The 7,767-nt window shown below is 36.4% G+C and overlaps 1 protein-coding gene across 9 annotated transcripts in view; it reads left to right on the top strand.

Annotated features, from left to right (window-relative positions):
- Positions 1 to 2,265, top strand: part of SYNCRIP (synaptotagmin binding cytoplasmic RNA interacting protein) — a 23,744-nt gene extending 21,479 nt beyond the window's left edge. For 7 of the 9 annotated variants that reach the window (XM_070733163.1, XM_070733162.1, XM_070733160.1 and 4 more), the window contains one exon: positions 1 to 2,265. This exon is cut by the window's left edge. The gene's annotated coding sequence lies outside the window, so the exon portion shown is untranslated. The other 2 variants (XM_070733161.1, XM_070733167.1) reach the window with 1 other exon arrangement.
- The last annotated feature ends 5,502 nt before the right edge of the window (positions 2,266 to 7,767 follow it).

The following is a 7,767-nucleotide window of genomic DNA, read 5'->3' as shown; positions in this document are numbered from 1 at the left end:
ACCTGTCTACTTAAAGTAGAATTTCCCTGTTGTTTTTAAAGTTGGATCCCTGAAGTGGTATTCTCTTACTGCTCTGAACATTTTATTGCAGTGATATTAGATGAATACCATCACTGGTATCCTTAACTCTTATTTCTGCTCATCAAGGTTAATCATGGTTGTCTATATGGTAATCACTTTGAAATGTATTCAGATAACAGCGGTTTCAGGTGTAATCATCAAAGCTGGTTGGTCAGGCATTCCAGATAGTGGTTCTTTTCAGAACCTTTTTTTTAAAGGGTTGGTTAACTACCTCAGTAGCAGAGGATTGAACTATACCCTATCTGTACTGTACATAGAAAATCTTTGTAGATAAAATCAAGGCTTGTTTAATTTTGACAAGAGGGTAAAATATATACCAAATGTAACATTCTAAGTTGCCTTTAATTTCAGAGGCTTTGTAAAAATTTCCCTCCTGTCCATCATAACAAGCCTTGTTTTTGTCGTATTTTGTGGCTGAAAAAGCAGCCTTGCTTCTTCAGATATTGTAGTTATTTGGATGTATAATAGTTTAGCAAGATGTTACTTTTTGTAAGACATCAAATGTTTAAAAAAAGTGCATCAGCAACTTGTACTAAATACTGCAGTGTCCCTTTATAAAAGGTCAGACTAAAACTGACAACTGTACAGTGAAGCCTGACATTTGGATATTTTGAAGTTTTTCATAAATCATAGAAAATAGTATATGGCTGTAGTTTAGCTTTTTAGGTAAAGGTATGTTTTCTCATTAGTGCATTTCTTACTGCTGATTGCTGTAAAAACAAGCAGATCAGCTTTCCATTTTCTCTTTATGCAGATCATGATAATCTGTAGAGTAGAATACAATCATTTGTGCTATGTTTTAATTTTCTAAAGCACCTTGATGACAGTGAGTGTTAAGTGGTGAAGCATCCTCTATTGAATCACTCTTCCAAAAAGTTCTATCAAGTCCAACTATGCATAGGTAAGATACTATGATCTAATACGGACTTCACAGAAAGAGCTTTTGTTATACCTTCCCCAAAGGGATACTGCAGTTGTTACTTACCTGTAGGCACCACAATAAGATCTGAGACACCGAATTAAGGTTTTATACACACCAGTTCCCCAGTAAATGAAAAAAAAAAAAAAAAAAATAGATGTCATATGTTAAATTGCTCATTGCAAACAATCATTTTGCATTCCTGCAAATAAAATTGTTTTATACTGTAAGCTGGAGGCAAGTGTAACTTATTTTTGTAATAAAGTTTTTATTTTTTTTATGTGTCATTAATATAAATGTGTGTTAGTGCAGAAATCTTCTGGTTTAAAAACTCGTGCGCACACATTTCCGTATGTTTACTTGTATTTACATTTTTAGAATAGTCATTTCCAGTAGTCTGTCTCTCACATTAATTGAATTTTTGTTATATTAATAAACCATTTTAGTATATTGTATGTCAATTACTGGGATAGCTGGGACATAAAGTGTAATTTAAAATTTGTCAAGTATTCATGGGAATATGTAAATGTGCCTTGCTAGTTAAGAGAAAAGCTAAGTGGCTGATGGTAAAAAGTAATTGCTTAATGAAACACCTATTGCCACAGTTTCATATGCTGCCCATGGTAAAGTTCTACTTTCCATATTTGAAAAAGAAATATGAGTGTTGCATCAGCTTCTAAAATCTTAAACTTGATAGGATGAGGTTTATGGAATTTAGGTTTGCTAAATGTAGCCTTAAATTTTGATTTCATTGTAATCCTTGGTATTGGCAATCCCAGTGCCAAGGAGGTTGAAATGCTCCCTTCAATGAGGTTGTAGTGCCAACTGGCATCTTTACTGTCATGGTTTAATGAAGAGCACTGTCAAGGTGTTCATGCCAAATCTGACCTGATTCTTCGTAGGAATTTTAGAAAGAGGGAAAACCATCTTGGATCTTCCAAATCCCTCCCATTGCTGAAAAACAAACTTCTTAAAAGTTTTCAAACATAATTGATTTTGATGTGGGGGGTATTAAATGATTATTTATTCAGAACAAATATTGATGCCAATGAAAAATGAAAATTTACAATAATATGAAAGCTGAAATTGTAATCACATGTCCGCAAGAGAAGGTGGGCTATAGGATACCTGTCGACTGGAATTGATTTATTTGTAGAGTTTGTAAGCAATGGTGAGTAATAAGTAACAGAATCTTGACAGTGTTCTCGAATAATTATGAATTCAAGCCATTCTGACTTTTACAATTAAACATTATTTGCACTGTTCTGACATTGGTGCAGTTTTTTTAACAGTTTAATGCATGTGGAAACTTGTATTGTGGAAAGATTGATCTTTTAAGAGAAAATGTTAATTTTAAAAATTTTCTAAGTTGAATATGCAAAGGAAATAAGTTTTCACTAATGGATATATAGATATATGATTTTAGATAACATTGAATTGATCATGACGGATGTCAATGTTTCAGACCACATCAACATTTATTGAAGTTATCAGGATCTGATGCTTACGAAAAATCACACATCCTGTCGTTATATTAAGACAGAGGTTTACTGTTGTAGTACAGCAGAAATATTGGAGGTATCAATTCTGTGTTAGCTTATATATTAATGAAGGTATTTGTGTTCCAGAATTGAGTAATTGCAAGTTACTATTGCAGCTTATAGAAGATCAAGGATTGGAACTAGTCTATTTTAATGAAAATTAGTATTTCTTGGAAGCCATGTTTAAAGCAATTATTCCAGACTTTACAGTCTATATTACATAGTGTATAGCTGAACTAAAGTGAACTTGATAAGCAACCATGTTTGCAAACAATAGTGAATATAAGAAGTGAGTAAACTAAATGTGATAGTTTATACTGTAAAAAATACTCCTATACCACATGTAGTATATAACTAAGCTTGGCTGAAATGGAAAATCCCTTAAAAACTAGATGGGGGAGCTTAAAAAAAATCCTGAAAGAAGACAATTGCAACTATTTGAATAGCTTGCTCTGTATTGGCATGATCATCAAAAATTAAACACAATTTAAGCCAATTTTATAGAATATTCTGACAAGAAGTCATTAACTCAGAAATATCCGCTACATAAAGGTAACCTGAAATTCTCTCTGCTCTTTGATATGCGACTTTTAAAGAAAACTGTAAAAAAGTATGCATATATTTTTGATAGTCCTTCATAAAAAATTACATTCTATGAAATAAATAGGGATGATGTTAAGTATACTTTATTACAGTAAAAAGTGAAAGAAGTACACATTGGAAATTAAACTCAAATGATGATTCCAAAAAAAGGATATTCCTTAAAAATGAAATACAGTAGTTGTAAATTGCTTACAGTTGTACAATTTATTTTTGAGATTAGAATCAGTATTTGCTTATAAGTTAAATGTGAATGACTAGTTGGATTCTACATTTAATCAAGCAATGAGTTTTGTTGGATTTAATTGCTGCAAAAGAAACAATCCTGTGACATTGTATGTACTATAGTTGTGTTATGCCACAGTATTCCAGTGGAAAAAAATTATACATTAATACTTTTAATAACAAAATTTCAAAATGTTATTTGAAGTGTATACTACTTCCCCTCTGGAAAGACTTTGAATTCTTGGAATAGTACATGCCATGCATTTCAACACTAAGAAACATAAAGTTAAAACAATGCCATATATATTTAATCCTAATATTCACACACCCTTCTAGAATAGGGATATGTTAGTATGATTGTCTGCTACTCTGAAGAAGTGCATAAGCAATGGAGGTAAGTAGGTAACATTTCGGTATATGTGAGTTAAAAACAGGTGAGATAAAATTAAATGGAAGGAATTCTTCTATTTTATCCCATCTGCAGACAAAAGATGGGAAGAACGAAAATTTGGCAGTATTCTGCCTAGCACACTACTCACATTCAATTTGGAAATGTCAATGAATTCACAGATACAGAAATTGGGGGTAAAATGATGCAAGTTGCCCTGCAAAATGTTCTGCCCCCAGAAGTGAGGAGAGAGTTCCATTTCCTGACATTTTGGAAAGGCCTCTATGTGCCCATAGAGGAGCACATAATTGTGGAGATGTAAAGCATAATTATATAGAGCTTTTGTATTTTTATGCCTACACATACACCACCCAAAAATGTTCTGTAAAGGAGATTGGCAGTTTCTAAATGTGATCTATATAGGTTAGCCTAGCAATAGAAAAAACATACATAGAATATTAATATAGGAGTACTGTATCTTGATTGCAGCTGCTTTAATAATCCACTGTATTTCAAAAGGAATCAAGAATTCTATGCCAGTACCAAAGCACTTATTTGTAAGGGGATTACAGGCTGGGACACGGTATATGAGAAAATTACATATACAGACATTTGGATGGTTGTGTCAAGAATAACCAGACTTGCATTAGGTTTTTTAAAAGACTTCAAATGAAATTCATACAGTATTTTCTATTTGAGAGTGCCCATTTTGTATAGTTTGCATTTATGCATAGTAGTTTAATTCTAAAACTACTTTTAATTATTGTTGGATATTGACTATTTCATTGTAAGCCGAAGTACAAAATGTTTATAATAACTTTATCAATTTTCTGAAAGAAAATGTCTAAAGATAAGGAAACAACAGTATTTTAAGTTAGTTTTGGTTTTAAACATCCTGACTCATGGGTTATATTGTGGGAATATGGCATGATTATGAGTACTATGCTTTTTCATGCTACAAAACAAAAGCGTTAAGATTTTTTTAAACTTCTACTTAATGATACAGGTCACATTGCATACATAGCAACCAAATTAGGTTTATCAAATAAGCTATTCCTGCGAGTAAATTTTATGAGTTTTGACTTGCACAATAATAGTTATCATTATGGATGACATTAATAAAGGAATACATCCCATAGGTATGTGACATAAAACCACCTTTCAATATAATACAGTTACTTAAACTTTAAAATAAACTCAAAGTTTCAAATACATTTTAATACCTCAAAGGAGCGTTACACTTTAAGCATTTATAACAATTAATAAATGGAGTTCCCCATAGAGAAGGTAATTTTACATGCTGTTGTGCAAATGAAATATTCAATGAGAAGATCTAGGATATGTTATTTGAGTGTTCCCTTTATCTTCTAATATTGGGATGAGTCCTGGATGTGCATGATAAAACTGGTTTAAAATACAGCAGTTGTCTCCTCCCATTATAGTCAGGAAAGAATAAGTGGCTTGCAGGATTGTCACGCTCGTTTTTATCAGAATTCATCCAATAGAGTCCAGCTTAAAATTGACAGCGACTCAGTAAAACTCTTAATTGGACAGAAAATGCACAAGCCCTTTATGAAGAAGCGTCAATAACCAAGCCTGCTCTGCATCTCGATAACATAATTTAATGAGCCTACAATTTCTGGTGTCCCAACTGGTTTTGCATCGGAGGTGATGAACAGGAGTTATACTGGGATTGCTGAAGTGGTAAAACTCCTAGCGTCCTTCAATATTTGCCATTCCAGCTGGAAACCAACGGATATAGGAATTTTAAATTCAACGACGTCTGGTGCCCAAATTGACAACCACCTGTCATCCTTTACCGCTATGACTTTGTGGGCAAGATATGCTGCAATCAAGCCCGGCCATCTCTTTTGGGGGGGGGGGGTAGGGCTCCAGCGTTTATAGTTTCAAGGCTTCCGTCCAACTGAACGCGAGCCATTCGCCGTTCCTGGCGTTTTCGGGGAGGATTAATGCCGCCATTTTAAATGGGCTTTTATTTCCTCCAGGCTAAAGGGCAACCAAAAGAGTCACGGTAAGGGCGGAAGTGCCTCCTCATCCCCTGCTCTTTTAGTCGATAGATTTTGGGGACTCGAGAGATCGCGAGAAGAAATCAAAAGGAAAGAACTCCTTTCCATCAGCCGGTGTATTGACGCCAACTAAGGGAACCCGGGTGGGAAAGTAAGCGTAGGACGGCTTCGGGGGCCGGCGAGGATTACCTTCCGCCTTGGAGAAACGATGCCATTGGTCTAAGCCCTCTGTCACGTGATGCGAAGGAGTCGCGTGTTGGAAACCGGAAGCCAGGGGCTTTCGGTCCCTCCGAGTGTGCTACGGAGCGCCTGGGGATCCTCGGGTCAAGCCGAAGCCGGGGGCGCAGTCTCCCCCCCCATCCTCCAGGATGAGGTGGGCACGCGCGGCCCTGGAGAGGCTGTGCCAGCGCGCGCGCCGGGTGGACGTTCTGCGCGAGACCTGTCGCCAGTACCCTTTGTTTTGCTGCATCCTTTTGGGGTTCGGTGTGGCAACGCTCCTGCTCAGCCGGTAAGGAGAGAAGCCCCGCCTGGGTCCGGGTCCGGGTCCTGGCCGATATGAGCGAGAAGGCTTGGACTTCGTTACATGGGTTGCTGGCTCAGCTTCTCCCTGCGGGGCGATGGAAGAGGATATATGACCCGAGAAGGAAAATGATACTTTTGATAGGCTGTGAAGAAGGGGGACGATGTGATGCTTTCTAAAAAGAGAGGCAAAGAGTGGGAATGCCTTTTGACATGACTGGGATTCCTCGGTAACTATATCGGTCATCCAGGGGTTCTCAAAGTAATGTAGCCCTGCGATCTCCTAAAAGTCACTGGATTTGTGTGACAGCCCCCGCCCCCCTCCAAGGAAATAATTGCATTGGATTGGAGAAGAAAGACAGGTGTTATTTTTATAAACTTTATTCCCACCACCACGTATACCACAGAGTTATCAAATGTTGTGGAACTGTAGGACTTGCTCTGGCAAACTGAGGAATAAAACTCAGAACCAGTTTTGGTAATGTCCTACTTTACTGTTGCAAGTGGGTTGGGGTTGCTTATTTTTTTTCTATTTGAATAGCACTAGCAATTGCACTTATATACCGCTTCATAGTGCTTTTACAGCCCACTCTGAGAAGTTTACAGAATCAGCTTACTGTCCCCAACAATCTGGGTTCTCATTTGTATGCCGCCCCAAGTCTTCGGAGAGGGGTGGCATACAAATCTAATAAATAATAATAATAATTATTATTATTATTAATTTTGCCCGCCTCAAAATGGGATTCCCACGGGGCTCTGGCTCACCCATGAGAAGCCCTGGCCAAGTAAGGAGTGCATACTAATACGATTAGATACACAGCGGGATTGTTTTTCCTTCCCCCAGCCATTCAGGTTACAGTACTATAGGTGTAACTCAAGCATAGCACACATTGATTTCACCAATCCCTCTCAGTTATCCAACTTTGCTAATTTCTTACCATATGTTGATGCCCTTCCTTTTAGCATAAACATGAATGTTTTGTTTTTCTTCTTCCCAACTTTCTAAAGGAGTCTAGCTAATTTCACTTTTTGTGTCTCTGTACATAATCCACTTGTAAACAAGAGCATTTTGTTTTCAACAAGGAATTTATAATTGTTCCAGTACTGTATAAGCAAAACTGGTTTTCTTTTGAGTTCAGCTTCAAAACTTCCTTTTAGGAAAGAGAGGACAGTATGAATTGTTCAGAGATCTGAGGAAGTTGTTTAGAACAATGGATATCAACTCCTCCACTATGAATTTTAATATGTATTTACAGTGTAGATGTTTTATAAGACTTAACAGGAGGTATTGTTTATCACATCTGTTAATGTCAGGTTGAGGAAATCTTATAAACTGTCATACTGTATTCAAAATGAAACAAAATTCAGATAACAAGTACATTGTTAGAATCTGGAAAGAGCCAGTCAAGGAATAGTATCAGACCTGTGAGACTTGGAAGCATCGCTAAAATATATATTTTTAAGTAA

The sequence above is a fragment of the Erythrolamprus reginae genome, chromosome 1 (genome assembly GCF_031021105.1).
Source record: "Erythrolamprus reginae isolate rEryReg1 chromosome 1, rEryReg1.hap1, whole genome shotgun sequence".
NCBI lineage: Eukaryota > Metazoa > Chordata > Lepidosauria > Squamata > Dipsadidae > Erythrolamprus > Erythrolamprus reginae.
This window is presented reverse-complemented; position numbering and strand designations above follow the sequence as displayed.